General features: G+C 38.8%; 1 long non-coding RNA gene and 1 pseudogene across 1 annotated transcript in view; both read right to left on the bottom strand.

Moving 5' to 3' along the window:
* Positions 1 to 3,347: 3,347 nt before the first annotated feature.
* LOC110223955 (cyclin-G1 pseudogene) lies at positions 3,348 to 4,407 on the bottom strand (annotated as a pseudogene).
* An 8,202-nt stretch (positions 4,408 to 12,609) lies between these two features.
* Positions 12,610 to 20,582, bottom strand: part of LOC110224000 (uncharacterized) — a 47,369-nt gene continuing 39,396 nt past the window's right edge. The window contains exons 2-3 of the long non-coding RNA XR_002328840.2: positions 13,236 to 13,292; positions 12,610 to 12,793 (exon numbers count right to left, since the gene is read on the bottom strand). This is a non-coding gene — a long non-coding RNA (uncharacterized LOC110224000). The remainder of the gene's footprint in view (positions 12,794 to 13,235; positions 13,293 to 20,582) is intronic.

The following is a 20,582-nucleotide window of genomic DNA, read 5'->3' as shown; positions in this document are numbered from 1 at the left end:
TTGTTGTTGCTATTTTTTTTTTACTGTATCACTAAATTCATTTAATATAGTTGATTTTAGGGTGGTAATAGTTTTGTTTTGTTTTACTCTATTACCATACTGTTGTATTTTTTTTTTTTAGCAATTTGGGGAAGCTGATTTTTGACCATCCAGATCTGTTGAGTAGAAAGAATCATAACTTCCATTTAATTTTTCAAAATGGTTTAGTCTTTCTTGGGGGAAAAAAACCAAAATAATCATATTAATTCTGTGAAAACTGCCTCTCCCAAGTCAATATTGGAGGTGAAATGTGCTAATTACTAAGCCTTCTGTTTTGAAGTAATTTAACTTTGTTCTTGGTTTAAATACCATGCTTCTAACTTTCCATCACTGGCAAGATGATGTGTTTGGCAGCCGAGGACAATTGTGGTCATGACTTATTTTCAAAGTCTATTTTAATTTCAATATATTCTAGTTTCATCTACTGTTAACATTCCTTCAAATTTCCTGCATGCTTTAGTGCTGTGGAGATGGTAAATTTGCATTCTAAATCACTGGAGCCATCTTATTCCTATTTTACTGACTAAAAATTATTTGTAGAGGTTTACAAATGTTGGTTTGTTTTCACATCTTGGCAGATATGTGATGGTTAAAGATCCTAAGAGATGCATTTATTTCCATGCTTGAGAACTCATATCTTCCAAGTTTCATTGTCATTTAGTTATCTGTCTAGTACACAGGTAATTATTAAGTTGTGTACTGGCCATACTCCAGCAAGAGTAAGTCCTTCAAATGTATAGTTCATAAGGATATTGACAAGTACCATTTGGGCTGGGCTGCCTGTACTCAAACCCAGAAGTCGGATAGATGAAAAAGTCCTCTCTTATCTTCCGGTTCTCCTCTTACCTGAAAGAAAACATTGCAGAAAGAGTTAATTCTATGGGATCCCCTTCATGGCTTCTTCTCTGCCCCCCAACCTTGTTGATTATTTATATAACTATCTGTCCCTTTCTAAAGAGTAACTTTGACAAGAAGTGTTAAAAGGTTATTTCCTAGTAATACAGTAATTTGTTGCTAACTAATATAATACGTGATGGGTTGTCAGAATCACTGATTTGGAGATGGAAGGCCCTTAGATCACCTAGTCCAATGCCCTCACTTTCCAGGTGAGGTCCAGAAAAATTAACTGACCTGCCCAAGGTCACCTAGCTACAAAATAGTAAAGTCAGGATTTGAACCTAGGTCTTCTATTCTATTATATCCTCTATTTTTAAAAAAATCATTTGCTATTATTTTTATGGAGGATAACCCTATAAACTTGAGTTTCTTTCTCTTTCAATTATATCAAGCATGAGCTCTCAAATTTTTCCAGGAATGATTATATTAGAAAAAATGCTTATAAAATCAAGGGTGTTGGATTCCATGGTGTCTAAGGTGCCTCCTGGGTATAAATCTGCGATCTTATGAAATTGCTAGCCCTAGGTGGGGTACAAATTTTTGGGGAATTTGGTTGTTGAAGACAATTGTAGTTCAGCCTCCCCAAGCCCTCTTCTTGCACTTTTTAGTAATTTTTGTTTTGCTTTTCTTAAATGATCAAACTCATCACCTGTCTTTTCCACGTAAATTCACCAGGCTGTCCACCAGTGGATGATTCAGGGCTGATATAGGCTAGTGTCGTCTGATCACCTTATTTTGTGTCTTAACTCTTTGACTTGCCTTCACTCACAGAATGAGGAAAGTATATTTCAGAAGCCCTGTGATATGTTCATCTGCTTGGACTCTCCCAAGCCCTTCCCCTCCACAGGCAGATGTGTTTTAAAAACTAGCGAGGTCTTGTTGTATCGCCAACCCCTCTTTTAAAGATCAACCAGTTTAAGTAGAATCATGGACGGTTAGGTTTGGAAGGGGCTGTAGAGAACATCTATTCGGGGCTCTTTTTAATTTAGGGGTTAGCAAACTGGTGATGGAACATAGAATGAATGTCAGAGCTTAAAGGGAACTTAAACACAGAAGATAATGTCAGAACTAGAAGAAAACTTAGAACCTAGACTGTCATAATTGGGAAGGACTTTACATTTCAATAGTTTTATTGAAAGGTCACTTTCTTAGTACCAGAACATAATGGTACTTTGTTAGATTACTTCAGCCAACTTAGGTTTGCACTGATGAATTAGAAAGGAGATTCTTCAGTGAATCAGGGGTTTAGGAATAACCAGAGTGCATCTGCAAAATGCTTTACAAAATGAAATGTAAGACATACGAAGCATACTCTGGTTCTTTGGCTTATCTTTAAAGGGAAGTTTGTTTGTTTGTTTTTCGCCATGACATGATGTCAAAGGGAAATTTGAACTAGTTACAGCTATTGTGGAAGTTAGGCTATATATTGCACTGATTAACTATATGCTTTCCCAACCCTGTATGTCAATTTAGGTTCATTAACCTACAACTACCCTTAAGCACTCCAACTACCATATAATCAGTCAATTAAATTGCTGCTTACTTGAATCCGGATATACAACTTACTTCAGTCTCTCTAAATTGAATTGTTATAAGAGCATTATGACAATAGCATACCCCATAGGTATTGTTTTTAAATACAAAGTTCTATGCTAATGATTCAGTTTCATACCAACAGTAATCCTTATTTAAAAGCTCTATAGTGTTAGCATTAGCATATATTGCTTTAGAAAGGCGCAGCTGAGGTTTAGGATCAGTAGACTCTGAGAGTTGCTTGTACAATAGAAATAATTTTTTTTCCCTAAGGGGCTAGATATTGAGATAAAAATAGTTCTATATAAAACTTGGTGTGCCATGTCACTTGCTGCCTAAGATAATGTTGAAGATCACTTAAATTTAGCATGTCTGTCTACAACTTTAATAGAATTTTATAATCAAATTTAAATGAAAAATATGTCAAATGAAAATAAGTGTTTAGAATTATTGGATTATCTAGTCATATAAGGCTTTAACAAGGTTATTTATAGTGCCTTGAAGACTAGTAACCCTGGCTAAGTGCATCATACCATTTTTTCTGCAGTTGATCTGTTTTGATGTGAACTTGCATTACAATTCAAATAACATCAATTAAAGTCAGTCATACCTGGCCATCAATACTACCTGTAATCAGAATACTGATCCAGGTACCACTAGATTGGATCAATATTAATTGTCAATTCACATATAGTCTCCCATCCTTATACTACATCAGGGTTTCACATTTGAGTTTTAGTTTTGACAAACATGTTTCAAAAAGGATCATAATTTAGTCCTGAACACATTTCCAACCGCAGCACACATAATCAATTTCCAACTATAGCCTGTTTTCCCCTCATGTCTGAAAACATCAATGCAAACCTAGTTGCTATGTTTCAGACTTCACAGCTTAAATCCATTCTAATATTGGAGTCCACAGCTCTGATGTGAAGTAAACCTTCAAAATAGTTGAATTTCTTCACCATAAGGATACTATTAAGACCAATGTCAGGGATTGTTGGAAGATGAGTGATTTTGCAATAACTGTGCTTCCACTGACGTGTAGTACACCCAAACACAATCCACTTCAACTTCTCAACGTTTGGTTTAGAACACTTGCTTGATGAATATTCAGTTAGGTACTTTGCTACAAGTTCCTGCCAGAAGAATCTCCACAAGTTATCTTGGAATGTTTCTGAAGACATTCTGCTCCTGTCAATTCTATACATTTCTGTGCTTGACTCTCCAGGGCAATTATAGACAATGCCAATACTGAAGGCTTTGGCTTTAGAAAACAGAATCCTACAGTGGCATGCCATAAGTTCAGCTTCCAGTCTTTCAGAACTCAGTTTCTTTCTCTTTTCAAATTGGTAAGTTTTCATGAATGAGTGAGTAATAGAACTGTAGAAACTGAAAGGCAGTAGTAGTTTGGCTTTCTAATATACCTTCCCATATGCAATCTTTTCCATTCTCACCATGTTAGAAACTATGAATTTGCATTGGTTTACTCAGATCAAATCAGTGGCTGATGGGACATCTCTCTCTTCTTCTGTTGATTTCACAGCCAGAGAGAAGCAACTTCATCCCACACAACCAAGATGTTTGGGCTGTACCTTCATTTTGGATAGAAATCTGTCCAGTAAATTCACGGCCAGAGAAAAAGTCTCTGGGTCAAAACTAAAGAACTGAGTTAGGCTAAGAAGGTCTTTCACTTCGAAGGCCCTCAGTCTTGCAGTCATCTGAAGGCCATTATAATGAGCAGATTCCATCAGTCTCAAGTCATAGACCTTTGGCTGGTATCCAGACTCTTGTTCCAACAGAACATTCAGCTGGTACAGCAGTTTCTGAACTTCAGTTGTTACCAGTGCCTCTATCATCTTGAGCTTCTCATGGAGGCTCTTCTTCAGTAGCAGGTCTCTCCTCCTGCCTCACCCCTCTCTGGGGCCGGTCCTCTTCTCACTCTGAAAAATTAGTCCAAACGTCCTGGATGATGCAGGAACTATACTGGGGAGAGGACAGGGACCTGGGGTGGGGGAGATGATGGATGGGGGTTTCTGGGGCAGCGGCTGCAGCAAGCTGAGAATGATGCCAATCCCAGGCCACAGAGTGCTGAGTCTGAGAAGGACTTTAGAACAAAATGCTGGAAGAGATCTTAGAATACAGATGTTAGAGCCAAGAGTTACTTCAGAACAAAGGATATCAGAGCTGGAGGGGACTCTTAGAACACAGGATGTCAGAGCTAGAAGGGACCTTAGCACACAGGATGTCAGAGCTGAGAGTTACTTTACAGCAAAGGACATCAGAGCTGGAGGGGAATCTTAGAACACAGGATGTCAGAGCTAGAAGGGACCTTAGCACACAGGATGTCAGAGCTGGGAGGGATCTTAGAACACAGAATGTCAGAGCTGAGAGTTACTTTACAGCAAAGGACATCAGAGCTGGAGGGGAATCTTAGAACACAGGATGTCAGAGCTAGAAGGGACCTTAGAACACAGGATGTCAGAGCTGGGAGGGATCTTAGCACACAGAATGTCAGAGCTGAGAGTTACTTTACAGCAAAGGACATCAGAGCTGGAGGGGAATCTTAGAACACAGGATGTCAGAGCTAGAAGGGACCTTAGAACACAGGATGTCAGAACTGGGAGGGATCTTAGAACACAGAATGTCTGAGCTGGTGGGACCTTAGCACACAGGATGCCAGAGCTGGAAGGGATCTTAGCACACAGGATGTCAGAGCTGGGAGGGATCTTAGAACACAGGATGTCAGAGCTGGGAGGGATCTTAGAACACAGAATGTCTGAGCTGGTGGGACTTTAGAACACAGGATGCCAGAGCTGGAAGGGATCTTAGCACACAGGATGTCAGAGCTGAGAGGGATCTTAGAACACAGAATGTCAGAGCTGAGAGTTACTTTAGAACAAAGGACATCAGAGCTGGAGGGGAATCTTAGAACACAGGATGTCAGAGCTAGAGGGGACCTTAGAACACAGGATGTCAGAACTGGGAGGGATCTTAGAACACAGAACGTCTGAGCTGGTGGGACCTTAGAACACAGGATGCCAGAGCTGGAAGGGATCTTAGAACACAGGATGTCAGAGCTGAGAGTTACTTTAGAACAAAGGATATCAGAGCTGGAGGGGAATTTTAGAACACAGAATGTCAGAACTGGTAGAAACTTAGAACACAGGATGCCAGAGCGAGAAAGGATCTTAGCACAGAAAGTCAGAGTTGGAAGGCAGCTTAGACAGTGAATGATAGAGCTCAGAATATAGAATATTGCAGCTGGAAGGGAGCTTAGAGAATATTTAGTCCACCATTTTAATTCTACATTGAAGGAAACTGGCCAAGAGCAGGGAAATGACTTGCTCTACCATATATCTGATAAGGGGCAAAGCTGGGGTCTGAACCTTGGCTTCATTTAGAGAAATGAAGAAATGCTCCATGTTGTAGCAGTGGTTCTCAAACTTTGTGGTCTCAGGACCCTTTACACTCTTAAAAATTATTGGAGGACCCCAAATACCTTTTTCATGTGGGTTATATCTCTTGATAGTTACTGTGTTAGAAATGAAATCATCAGTATTATTATGAAAATAGTTTTGACCTCACAGAATTGCTGAAAGGCTCTCAGACCTCACTTTGAGACCTGCTGTTACAGAAATAAGAACCTAGAAGGCATTCTTCAAGCACTTGAGGATAGGAATATGCCATTTTTCCCTTTTTCCCTAATGATGAGCAACCAAGCAGGCTCCCCCCTACTTTAAAAGAGTGAGGTGCCAAAAAAAAGTATTGCATTCAATTCCCAGACACCCAACGGACACTCAATAGTGCTCTGTTCCACTGAATATGATTTTAGGTAATCCTTTTTAGAAGAGCAGAGCAAAAGCAGCAATTAGCCAATTTGCATTAGACAGCAGTTGGGTACATGGATGTGCCTGGCACAAAGTAAGCATTAATAAATGCTCATTGTCTGGCACGTGAACGTTTCCTTTTCTCTGATCATTCTAGAAGCCCAATGGTAGCCCATATTTCTCTGTGCAGGTTGTTTGAGAAAAATGTTAAAAGCTGGGGCTTTATGATTATCCCTCTTCTTCCTGCCTGGTAGAGGGTCGTGTTTGAATGGAAGGAGTTAATAAAGCTATTGGATCAGACATTCCAGGAAAGGTCAGTTTGTAGCACCCGCGACTACAATTCCTATTGCTGGGAAAAGACTGCCTGAAATCCCTTATTTTTAGCCACTGAGAATAAACTCTTCCCAGGGAGTCAAAACTAGAAAAACAAGACCTTGGTCCAGAAATTTAAATGCTGGAAATTTATTCAAACTCTGTTTAATTGACTGGCCTATTTTTTTTAAAGTCACATGGAAAGTTTCTTTTTGTTTTTTGATGCTTTGGAAACAGCTGCTGGTGAGCATCCCTCAGTTAGTGCTGCCTTTGTGGAAGGTCCCCTTTAACCCAGCTGACAGGAGCTGAAAGGAAGCAGGAAACCTTTAGAATGGAAGCTCCTTCAGGACAGGGGGCAGTTGGGCTTTTGTCTTTGTAAACTATGGGCTAGCATAGTGTGTGGCCCAGAGTAGGCAACTGATAAATGTCTAAAATGAAATGAAGAGCAAGGTCTTACCCATAGAACTTGGATTATGTGGAAGAAGCTCTGTCTTATTCACTCTCCTCTGAGGCAAAAGTCCCCAGAGATGGCAGCCTAGAGCTGGCTATCCAGTCAGAAAAGGTAGCTTCCAGTCCTTCCTCTGCTTCTTAGCACCTGCATGAACTTCACTGAATCACTTAAATTCTCAGCCTCAGTTTCTTCATCTGTAAAACTGAGGGGAGGTTGGACTACTCCTTTAAGTTCCTTCCCAGTTCTTAATCCAGGATCCAATAAAGTAGGAGTTTGGACTGACAGGCATTCAAGGATGCCCTTTCATATCAGGGCACAAAAAAATGCGCTTCTACAACATTGCCTGGTTTGGGTGATTGAGGCAACCTTTGGCTTGACTCTTTTGGGAAGCAAGGGACAGCTTAGGTCTGTAGTGCAGGCTTTACAATGAGCTTCACAAGAATCATTGGCCAGGTAAAAGTAACCCATGAGGTGTTTGGAAAGCATCCTTTCAGCTTGATTCACCATGTATTTATTACATGCCTGTTACATGCAAAGTATTATGTTTGGCATCGAGGGAAATTACTGCGGATAATAACATCAATTATCTGTGCCAGCTAGACACTGGCAAACCAGGGTAGTAGACAGTACTTTCATATCAGAGCATGAGAAGTAGAATGGGGAAATGGATAGATAGATGGTAGGCCTTAGAGTCAGATAGCCATGAGTTCAAATCCAACTTCTGACCCACACTAGCTGTATCACCCTGGGTATGCCCCAACCACTGAGGCATCGAGGTGGCACAGAGGTTAGAACACTGACTGGGGTCAGGAAGATCTGAAGTCAAATCCATCAATCAATCAGTAAACATGTGTAATGTGCATACTATGTGCCAGTCACTGTGCTAAGCTCTGAGTTAAAATATAGACTCAGACACTTACTAGCTAGCTTTGTGACCCTGGGCAAGTCACTTAGCCTCAGTTTACCTCAGTTTCCTCAATGGTAAAGTGGAAGGAATTAAGACACTTGCCAATTAGAGTTGTAGTAAGGATTTAAATAAGATAATATCTGTAAAGCACGTAGCACAGTGCCTGGCACATAGGAGATGCTTCACAAGGACTTATTTTCTTCCCTGCCCAGGAAACGCTATAAGAATAGAATTTTTCAAAATTAAGTTTTATTTTTTAATCAATCTCTCTCATCCATACCCCATCCCTCCATTAAGAAAGAAGAACAAAATCTGTTATAAACATGAAAGACTAGAAGATAGATAGATAGATAGATAGATAGATAGATAGATAGACAGACAGATAGATAGATTTGCTAATATGAATTTGTAGAGAAGTTTTATATTGGATGTTCTCCCACACTGAAGAAATCACAGGTCCAGATCACTCTCCTAAAAAGAAAAAAAATGGTAACATACCAGGTAGATGTAGCCTCATATTCCTTATTTTGCCTACCACTCAATGTGTCTCCCAGACACATTCTGTTGTGCCTACTTGAACCCCACCAATCAGTTTAGTTCTTTACATGAAAAAACAAGTCAATAATATAGGGAAAAGCCCCCTATCATGTCTCAAACAGGCAAATCATCTGGGTGACTTAACTGAAAAATTATTCAAGAGTCGCTGAAGAACTCCGTGGACATAGCCTTTATAGGATGAGTAAAAACCACGTTGGCTCTCAAACCCTACAACCAATAAAAGAAAGAGAGCAGATATCACAATGCATTTCCCCTTCTTGCCAAGCTGGGCCTCAAGGTACAGGGACCAGGAATATAGTGAAAGGAACAGAGATCCCCACCAGCTTTGCAGATCACAGAGGATGGTGGAGCCAAACAGCAGAGGCACATTTTGTCTCTTGGTCTGAGCATTTGCATTTTTGAGCTCAGACTCTCAGAAGCCTTTTGAAAAGTCAAGGATGGCTTTCGTTGATTTACTTTTGTTCATTTTTTAAAACCACAGCTCTGTGAAGAATGTCTATCATTGTACTTCTAAATTTGTAGCTGACGAGAGGCCATTTGAACTTCTATTTAAAAATGAAAATAACTTGATGGTGGTGGTAGTTGTGGAGTGTGTGTGTGTGCATGTATGTGTGTGTGCATGTGTGTATGTGTGTCCTATTCGACTGATCACTTGAGAGGACATACTGTACCACTTTCACAGACGTCAGGTTCCTCATGGTGAACAGATGATGTCGGCTTTGTTGTTCGCCTCTCTTATTACTGTTGACATGTTTGCTGCACACGTCCAGCTCTCTTGGTCCTTGGACTTGATGGATCAGTAAATAAGTCTGGTCTAGAACCAGCCCAACCACTATAGCCACTCACTCCTCCTGCCTTACCTTTGAGGCCCAAGGGCTCTCCAAACTGTAATCCCACAATGCAAGGTGCCATGGTTCTCTTTAGCAACTGACCTATTGAATGTGTCCTATTGGGTAGTTTCAGGGCATATAGGCAAGAATGGTTTATTGTTGGCAGACAAGCCTAGCCAAGATCAGAGGAGATAACAGAGGATTATGGAACTAGAAAGGTTTGGGAGAATAGTTAGTCAAACCTCCTTATTTTACAAATGGGGAAACTGAAGCCCAGGAATTTTAAATGACTTGCCTAGCAAGTCACACATCTAGTAAATGCCAGAGGTGGAATTTGAACTTAGGTCCTCTGATTTTAAAGTCAATGTTCTTTCTATTCTACTACATTCTGTCCATCATGGCCAGGTTGCCTGAATACTGATACTGACAAAATTACAGATTCTTGCATTACTGAAACAATTAAGGAAAAAATAATCATCAGAGAATTTTGCAGCTGGAAAGGATTTTAGAGATTCTCTTGACCAACTCTCTTATTTTGCAGAGGAAGAAACAGGTCTGAAGAAGAGAAGTATTTTAACAGATTCCTAACTTTAGTCTCTATAGAAGTAACAAATTGAAGGAAACAAACCCCCCCACAGAGAACTGAATTTACCTCTTATTGTCTGTGCCATCCATCTCCTGTTTTTTCCTTAATCTTAATTCACTTTACCACTATCTAAATCACTTTTAATTAAAAAGCTATAGTGAGTAAACAGATTCCTTTATATAATTTTGGGCCAAATTTATGTTGTGACTATTTTTTTTTAACCTGGGACTTCTACAGCTGAAAGGAGAGAGGAGCCTGGTTGTGCTAGCCAGCAGAGTATTTGCAGGTCAGACATTGAGTAAAGGCATGGTCAAGGGCATCACAGGGAAAAAGCATTTCTCCAACTCCCACCCAAAGTTCTCCCTTCTCCCATTTATCTTCTCTTCCAGTCCCTGGAAGACTGAGAGGAAAGTGATCCATTTACCTGTGGTCTTGAAGTGTAAGGCCCTTTCCCAGGGGACTTGCACTAAACCCTGACCAACCAGTGGATGTCTCTCGTGGCTTGATACGGGAACATTCATTCAGGGTCATCGAGGCAGCTAAACCTGGGAGAAAGGTCCACAGGCCTCCAATTCATAAAGACTCCTTACTCTAGCCATGGAGTCACTTTACAGACTTTGAGTGTTCAGCCAAATTAAGACTTGTGGCAGATCTTAATTTGGCTGAACACTCAAAGTATTTAAATCTTTAAAAAACAAAACAAAAAACCAACCTTCTGGCTTTATAAGCCTTCCATGGTACATGTGATTTAAGTTGACTCCTGAGTAAAATGGGAAACAGCCCAAGCTTGAGTCCACAGAAGGTCGCATTCTTGAATACAGCAATCCTGCCTGCAAACACCCCTGAAAACTTGCTGGCTCCCATGTGCCCTGGCCTGTTGCTACCTTTACTCCAAAAATTCTTCAAGACATAGATCCACATAGCCTTAAGTCATTAGGCTTTTGTTTACTGAAGCAACTGGCCAAGAGAGGCTCCAAATAACACTTACCTCAGGGCCACAGGGTGATAAATGCTTCAGGGAGAAACATTGCCTGGAATTCTAAATGGAGTTACTCTCAACAACTAAGTGCCTTGTTTCTACTACCTTATATGCCTTCTGAGTCACCTCAGCTTATTTTCCTGATTGACTGCCTTCTATCCACATTCAAGTCCTATTGACGTCAATGGCAATTGAAGTCTCTCCCTAATCAAAGGTACTATATGGTCCTCGAGTTGTTTTTATTTTTGTTTTTAACAACTGTGGAGTCAATATAGCTACAGACACTACAAGAGGATTATTGTGCACTCTTGAGCCCCACTCATAAAGTCATAGAATCCTTGATAACTGATAACGAGAAGGGACTGATGATAATGATGAAGAGGAAGAGAGGAGGAGGGTTTGGAAGGAAGAAGGAAGATAAACACAGAGTCAACAATATTTTGTACAATACTTTGCTTACAGTGTGTTTGATGGAGGGAGGATAGATGAAGGGGTTGGAGTGCTTATCAAAGAAGCAAACAAACAAAAACAAAAGACCCAGAAGCACAATATGGTTTTTGCTTGGGAACTAAAGGTCTGACAATCCAACATGGAAAAGAAAACAAATGGGAAACTATACCAGATAGTTAATTGTGGCTTCAAGTGAACAGTCTGTAATTTGTCTAGTAGAGCTATTGCTGACAGCCATGATTATAGGATTTGGAGCTGAAAGAGACCATAGGACTCATCAATCCAGCCCCTCATTTGAAAATGGAGAAAATTGACCATAGAGTATTGAACCTTGAATGGCTGAGCTAGAAGAGACCCTGGGTGTGTAGAACACAGTGGAGAAGAAGGTGGCCTTGGAATTGAGCATATTTCAGGGAAGAGGCACTTCAGAGATTATACAGTCCGATCTCCTCATTTTATAGATGAGGAAACGGGGGCCCTGAAAGGTTGTTTCCTAAGATCACATAGGCATTAAGTAACAGAGTCTACACTTGCATCCAGGGCCTCTGAAGACAAATCCAGTGTTTTTTCCCCACTGTCTAATTGGCCCATGGCTTTTTGTGTTGTTTTTTGATCCAGATCCATAAATTCACTAACAATATTATCAATAATTTACTGTCTTAGAGAGTTACCTGAAGGTACCAAAAGATGAACTTATTTTCCCATAGTCATGTATACATAGCTAGTGCGTATCACAGGCAGTTCTTTAACTTGAGGTTTCCAGACTCCAGTGTTGATCTTTATCCTCTATGCGATTCTGCCTCAGTGGACAATGATATTTGGGGAAATCGATAGCAATTTGGCTTTGGTTCTAGAGCTAGAAGGGACCTTAGAGAAGACCTAATTCACCCCCTCATCTTACATAGAAAAATTGGGGCTCCTAAATATTAAGTGACTCTGTTAGCCAAGGTCAGACAGGTAGTAAGTGCTGAGCTGGGATTTGAATTCAGGACCTCCAACTTCAAATCCTGCACTCTTTTCATCATGCCACATTTTCATTTGGGTGATATGTCAACTGGAGGACATCTTGTATGTACTCAACACAAAATGACGTTTTCTTTTTTGTTTTGGAAACAAATTGGATATTATTAGGCACTACCTTAGACAATTTTTTATGAAATAAACTAGGATACTAAGGAATATGAAGGCTGACCATTTCTTCACTCAATGTAATGAATTTTTTTTTAATCATGGCCGGTAGGGATAATTTTCCTCAAAATGAATAAAGGGTTTTCAGATAAGAAAGTATGAATTGAAAATTAAAATATTAAACAACCAATTAAAGCCATCATAGTTCTATTAATCTTGGAGGAAAACTCCCTGGAAGTCTTGAAGTACATATGTAGACTTTCTTTCAGGGTTCTTTCTTCAGCAGGAAGCTTCTTCAAAAAGAAAACAAAGACGGTGATTAGAAAACAATTGAAAAGCCCCAAGGAACAACAAAAGACCCCCGGGTAACCATTAAGGGATCCCAGGTTACAATGTGAGGATTTCTAGAACCTGGTTCTAAACCAAGCTTTGCTACAGTTGTTTTCTAATATTCCCTTAGCTATCAAAACCAAAGAGAGGTTATAAGCAAGAGTTTAGGATCAGGAATATAAGCTCTTCAAATTTCATTTCAGAGGCTCAAATGTGTATTGTGGGTTTTATTAAATTTACAAATAAGTTCATTTTTACCATTGCACTCATGAGTCAGGTTTTTCTCAGTTCTTGGCTCAGTCCCTAGGAGAAAGAAGGTCCATTAACTCTTTCTAGGTGCTGTAGTATGGGACCATGAAGAGCTGCCTTTGGAATCAGGAAGAACTGCGCTCACAACATACTTACTAGCTGTTGTGGCCTTAGGAAAAGTCACTTATCATCTTGGAGCCTTAGTTTCATCATCTGTAAAAAAAGTGAAAAATAATTCCTGTAGTACAAGGAGTATTGGGAGTACCTTGTAATATTGAAATGATCAGATTAAATGTTCAATGTAGAGTACCTTGAAAACTTTAAAGCACTATAGAAATATCAGTGATTATGATTGCTGACCCAGGGCATGCTTGCACCTGGTGGTTGCTCTTGTCATCACTATGGAGGGGAGGATTTAGGACATGAGTAGATCTTTGTGGAATGGGCATTGAGATTCTCTGCAGCAACAGGGACTCAGCGTTAGTATTCCACTAGCTTGCTGACCATCTTCATGAGGGGGGCTGGATGATTCAAGGGCTGGCACATACAACCTTTTACCTCTGAGTTTCAAACGCAAGAAGATAGTGACTGAAATTAACCTGATGATGACTCACTGGCAGAGTTGCTCAATAGCCTCAGAAAAATCTCATGAAGTCTGCCCTCTGCGAGAACCTTTCCTCTGGAGATCTCAAATCATTGGACAGAGACTGGTTCTTGGGATACGGCAGTGGGATTGGGTGAGAGCTATTATATCCTAGGCCCAGATGAAGAAACAATCGTGTGGGCCCATTCTTTAGATAAGGAATTTTCTTTTTATTTCATTGAGTCACCTAAGAAACTCTTCCTCTAAACTGTTAGTATTCCTGGGCCAAATCCTTCAACAACTCATTTCAAAGAGAAGGTAAAAAATTCCAATCAAGATTGGCACCTGAACAGAGGCATCCCACCTAGTTCCCATAAATCTTTTCCAACAAAAAGCTGAAATTCTGTCAAACCAAATAATGATCAATAAATCTAATGAGAAACCACCAGAACTGCACAAAAAGTTAGCTAGAGGGCACAGACAATAGGAAAAGATGCTGTTAGCAAGTCAGTGCCAGTTCAGGCAAACAAGACAGCAGCCTCCCAGGATGACCAGCGATGAGTCAGAGACACATGTTGCAAGTATGTGTCTGGAGGCAGTAAAAGGAAAGAGTTCTCCCAAGAAAATCCCAGGGTGGTCAGAAATCACCAAGGTGACCAGAAACTATAGAAATGACTGTGGAAACCCATGGGCATGCTTATATTCAGACTGGCACAGCCCAAGCACCTAGCAATTCTAAGGCCCCTGGCACTCAGTCCTGAGATGCCAGAGAGCCCTATGCATCCAGTGCTCTGAACTTCACAGATCCAGGGAGACTTAACCACTGGAGATGGAGATCAGAGCAGCAGGAACCCAGGTGAACCAGAGGGAAACCAAGCAAGGCTAACTACTCCACCCAAAAGCACAGCAAGGATCAGAGCTTGGCCCTGGCACAAAGCCTCAGTTTAGAAAATAAAGCTGGTATCTGCACTGCAAGGATCAGAGCCTGGCCCTGGCACAAAGTCTCAGTTTAGGAAATAAAGTTGGTATCTCTAGTCATATGAAAAAGTGCTCTAACTCACTATTGATTAGAGAAATGCAAATTAAAACAACTCTGAGGTATCACTTCACACTTATCAGATCGCCTAATATGACAAAAAAAGGAAAATGATAAATGTTGGAGAAGGTGTGGGAAAACTGGAACACTAATACATCGTTGGTGAAGTTGTGAACTGATCCAGCTATTCTGATGAGCCATTTGGAACTATACCTAAAGGGCTATAAAAAAGTGCACACCCTTTGACCCAGCAATACCACATCTAGGTTTGTATCCCAAAGAGATCATAAAAATGAGGTAAGGACCCACGGGTACCAAAATATTTATAGCAGCTCTTTCTGTGGTGGCAAAGAATTGGAAATTGAGGGGATGCCCATTAATTGGGGAATGGCTGAATGAGTTGTGGCATATGAATGTAATGGAATACTATTGTTCTGTAAGAAATGATGAGCAGGTGGATTTTAGAAAAACCTGGAAAGATTTAGCATGAATGAATGTGAGTAAAGTGAGCAGAACCAGGAGAACATTGTACATAGTAACAGCAACATTGTACAATGACCAACTTTGATAGACTTAACTCTTTTTAATAATGCAATGATCTAAGACAATTCCAAGGGACTCATGATGGAAAATGCTATCCACATCTAGAGAAGAACTTCTGAATGCAGATTGAAGCATACTACTTTCTTTTATTCCCTTTCTTGCAGTTTTTTCCTTTTGTTCTGATTCCTCTTTCATAACGTGACTGATGTGGAAATATGTTTAATATGATTGTACATATGTACAATATATGTACAATACATATATTGTACATATGTACAATATATGTACAATACATATATAGCCTATATCAGATTGCATGCCATCTTAAAAAAAAAAAAGAGAAGGGAGGGAGGGAAAAAAATTTGGAACTCAAAATCTTGTAAAAATGAATGTTGAAAACTATCTTTACACATAATTGGGAAAAAAATAAAGTATTATTAAGTGGGGAAGGGAGGAAATAAAGCTGGAAAGATGAATAACCCAGCGAAGACACAGTCTACTATTAGGGATCTAGGGATCCCCCAAAAGAAGGTAGGAGTAACTCTATAACAATTGCAAGCAGATACTCAAAGGAAAAAAAATGCATTTTCCACATGAATAACATGAATACTTAGAAGAAATGAAACCAGACACTAAAAATGAAATAAAAACTCTGGAAGAAAGAATTGAAAGAATAAATAGTTTTAAAAAAGAAATTGGTAACTCATACCAAGTAATGGACACTATGAAAAGTAGAATAGATAAAAATGGAAATCAATGATTCCTTGGCACAGCAAAAAATATCAAAATTGAAAGATTGAAAAAAAGAAGAAAATGCAAGATAATTTATATCAAAAATGTCTGACCTGAAAAAAAAAAGATTAAGGAGAGAAAGATTTAAGAATCAGTAGATTTCCATTAAAATGATTTAAAAACTGGAAGGAATTGGGCATAGACCAACATATTAAACTGTGTACCAAGATAAGGTCAAAATGGATATGTGACCTAGATATAAAGAGATGCATCACAAGAAAATTAGAACATGGAGCGTATTACTTATCAGACTCATGGAGAGGAGGATAATATATAAGGAAACAAGAGATAAAAAGCATTGTAGAGGTATAAAATGGATAATTTTTACTATTTTAAATTTAAAAGTTCTTGTATAAATAAAACCAATGTAGCTGAGATAAGAAGGAAAGTAGGAAAAAACTTTCATAGACAATCTCTCAGATAAGGGTCTAATTTCTCAAATATATCAAGAACTGTGTCAAATGTATAAGAACATAAGTCATGCCACAGTCGATAAATGGTCAAGGGATATGAACAGGCAGATTTTTGATGAAGAAATCAAAACCATATATAATCATACAAAAATGCTCTAAATCATTGCTGATTAGAGAAATGCAAATTAAAACAACTTTGAGATGTCATCTTATACCTATTGGATTGGTTGAAATGGTAGATGTCCTTTAATTGGGGGAATGGCTAAACAAGCCGTGGTATAAAGTTGTGATGGAATACTACTGTGATATGAGAAATGATGGAAAGACTAGGACCTGTGAAGGAAGATGTTATTCACCTCCAGAGAAAGAAATGATAAATAGAAATATGCATAGTATGGTCTTACTTATATGTATGTGTGTGTGTGTGTGTGTGTGTGCGCGCGCACACACACACACACACACACACACACACACATTTACATTTAATTGTAGCCTTCTCTAAATTGGGGGGAGGTGGGAAGGGAGAAAAAATAAAATAAAAAGTACATAGCAGAGAACAAAAGAAAACCTAGAAAGAAACACAGAAAAGTTGGATGGCTTTGAAAACAATGTGTAGTATTTACCTCATAGGATTTCTTGAAATAGAAATTTATTCATTTTATATGGAATCCTCTCATATGTTCTGTTGTATACATGGAAATGTTCTTTTTTTTTCTTTTCTCATTTTGTATTTAAATTTAAAGTGAATTAAAAAAATTAAACCCTAAGTGCTATATTTCAAGAAATCATAAGAGAAAATTGCCTATATCTAGGACAAAGTGAAGATAGAAAAAAATGTGCCAATCATCTCCTGTAACAAACCCTAAAAGGAAAAGTTCCAGAAATGTCATCACCAAAATCCAGAGCTGGCAAATCAAAGGGAAAAAAGAATATTGCAAGCAACCAGAAAGAAGCAGTTCAAGTACCAAGGTACCACAGTCAGGATCACACAAGACCTGGCATCTTCCATTATAAATGAAAGGAGATCTTGTAATATGATATTTTAAAAGGTAAATGATATAGGCTTAAAACCAAGAATAACTTACTCTGAAAGTCTATGTAATCCTAAAGGTAAAAATGGATAGTAAATAATAGTCCTCAAATAAAGGATTTTGAAGAATTTCTGATGAAGCTATGAGCACTGAGTAGGAACTCTGAAATACAAATATGAGTCAAGAGAAACCTAAAAAGGCAAGTTAATTCGAATAACTAGAAGAGGCTATATGGTGATGCAGTGCTAGCATTTTAATATGAAACGAAGAAACAAATGTCCTTTCAGAAGCTTAATGTCTTCAATGGGCATTAAGAGAGTTTAATAATAAAAACGGAGATTCTGGGGGTGGACCAATTTTGTTCCAACGGTTTTAAAAGAGGAAAGAGAAGAAAGGGTAAAAGGAATATACTAGTATAGAAAAGAGGAAGCCAGAAGAGCTAGAGCTTATTTCTTGTAATTGGCTTGTGTGAGAAAAGAATACAAATATGAAAGAAGGGATTGTGGGAAAGCAGGCATCAGATGAACCTCAATTTTATCTAAAGCAGATGAAGGAGGGTTGAGTATATACTTACACACAGTTTATGGTAGCAAATGTCAACTTCAACAGGGAAACAAGTGGAGTTAGAGGCAAGATGTTAGAGTAAGAAGACGTTTAATACTAGAAGGGAAATAGTTACACACAAAACAAAATACTTTCTGATCCTAAAGGAGAGAATACATTGGAACCCAAGAGAGATGCTCATTAATAAATGAACAGCTGAACAAAGTGTGCTATCTGAATACAACTGCATATTATCTCATTGTAAGAAATTACTGAAGAAATTATTTCAGAAAATCCTGGGTAGTATGAACTTAAGTAGAATAAAGTAAGCAGAACCAGGAGAGCAATTTATAGAATGCTAATAATATTGTACAACAAAACCAAAAAAACTCTGAAAGAATTAAGAACTCTGATCAATATAATGACCAGCCACATTTCCAGAAGACCTCTGATGAAGCGTGCTTCTCACTTCCTGAGAGAGAGGTGATGGAATCAAAGTGCAAAAAGGAGACATTTGGTTTTGGACAGGGCTGCCTTATGAATTTTTTTTTGCTTGACTATACTTTAAAAAAAATATATTTATTTTTAGTTTTCAACAATCACTTCCATAAGCTTTTGAGTTTTAAATTTTCTCTCCCTCTTTTCCCACCTCCCTCCCAAAGACAGCATGCAATTTGATATAGGCTCTACATGTACATTCCTATTAAACATTTTCACATTAGTCATGTAAAGAAGAATCAGTACCAACAGGAGGAACTACAAGAAAGAAGAAATAAGACAAAACTGAAGAGAAAAAAAAGAGCAAATAGTCTGCTTGGACCTGCATTCAGACTCCATAATTCTTTCTCTGAATATGGATGGCATTTTCCATCATGAGACTTTTGGAGATGTGTTAGATCCTTGCATTGCTGAGAAGAGCTAAGTCTACAAAAAGTTAGTCATTGCACAATGTGGCTGTTACTGTGTACAATGTTCTCCTGGTTCTGCTCACTTCACTCACATCCATTCATGCTAAGTCTTTCTAGGTTTTTCTGAAGTCTGCTTGCTCATCATTTCTTATAGCACAATAGTAGTCCATTACATTCATATACCACAACTTGTTCAGCCATTCCCCAACTGATAGGCATGCCCTCAATTTCCAATTCTTGCCACCACAGAAAGAGCTGCTATAAATATTTTTGTACATGTGGGCTCTTTTCCCATTTGGGGGGGGTTGTTTGTTTTTAGGCAATTGGGGTTAAGTGACTTGCCCAGGGTCACACAGCTATTAAGTGTCAAGTGTTTGGTCTGAGGCCACATTTGAACTCAGGTCCTCCTGACTTCAGGGCTGGTGCTGTATCCACTGCATCACCTAGCTGCCCCTTTTTTCCATTTTTATGATCTCTTTGGGATACAGCCCTAGAAGTGGTATTACTTGGTCAAAGGGTATGCATATTTTTATAGCCCTTTGGCATGGTTCCAAATTACTCTCCAAAATGGTTAGATCAGTTCACAGATCCACAAACAATGCATTAGTATTCCAATTTTCCCACACCTTTTCCAATATTTATCATTTTCCTGTTTTGTCATATTAGCCAATCTGATAGGTGTGATGTGGTACCTCAGAATCATTTTGATTTGCATTTCTCTAATCAATAATGATATAGAGCATTTTTTTCATACAACTATATATAGCTTTAGTTTCTTCATCTAAAAACTGTGTGCTTATATCTTCTGACCATTTGTCAATTGGGGAATGACTTGTATTCTTTTTTTTATTAATTAATTTTGAATTATCAACCATCACTTCCATGAGATTTTGAGTTTTAAATTCCTGCTCCCACCTCCTTCCCCAAGATGGCACACAATCTGATATAGGCTATACATATACATTCCTATTAAACATATTTTCACATTAGTGATGTTGTAAGTAAAAATTAGAACCAGTAGGAGGAACCACCAGAAAGAGGAAGCAAAACACAACAGAAGAAAAAAATAGCAAATAGTATGCTTCAATCTGCATTCAAAATCCATATTCTTTCTTTGTATGTGGACAGCATATTCCATCATGAGGCCTTTGGAGATGTCTTAGATCCTTGTGTTGCTGAGAAGGGTTAAGTTTATCAATATTAGTCATCATACAACATGGCTGTTACTGTGTACAATGTTCTCTTGGTTCTGCTCACTTCACTCAGCATCAGACCATACAAGTCTTTCCAGGTTTTTTCTGAAGTCAGCCTGTTCATCATTTCTTATAGCACAATACTATTTCATTACATTCATATACCACAACTTGTTCGGCCATTCTCCAACTGATGGGCATCCTCTCAATTTCCAATTCTCTGCCACCACAAAAAGACCTGCTACAAATATTTTTGTATGCGTAGGTCCTTTTCCCATTTGCATGATCTCTTTGGGATACAGCTCCAAAAGTGGTGTTGCTGGGTCAAAGGGTATGCACATTTTTTTAATAGCCCTTTGGGCATAGTTCCAAATTGCTCTCCAAGATGGTTGGATCATTTCACAACTCCACCAACAATGCATTAGTGTTCCAATTTTCCCACATCTTCTCCAACATTTATC

Source organism: Phascolarctos cinereus, unplaced genomic scaffold (assembly GCF_003287225.1).
Source record: "Phascolarctos cinereus isolate Bilbo 61053 unplaced genomic scaffold, phaCin_HiC Scaffold_9;HRSCAF=440, whole genome shotgun sequence".
NCBI lineage: Eukaryota > Metazoa > Chordata > Mammalia > Diprotodontia > Phascolarctidae > Phascolarctos > Phascolarctos cinereus.
The sequence above is the reverse complement of the archived record's forward strand: the minus strand, read 5'-3'. Positions and strand labels throughout refer to the sequence as shown.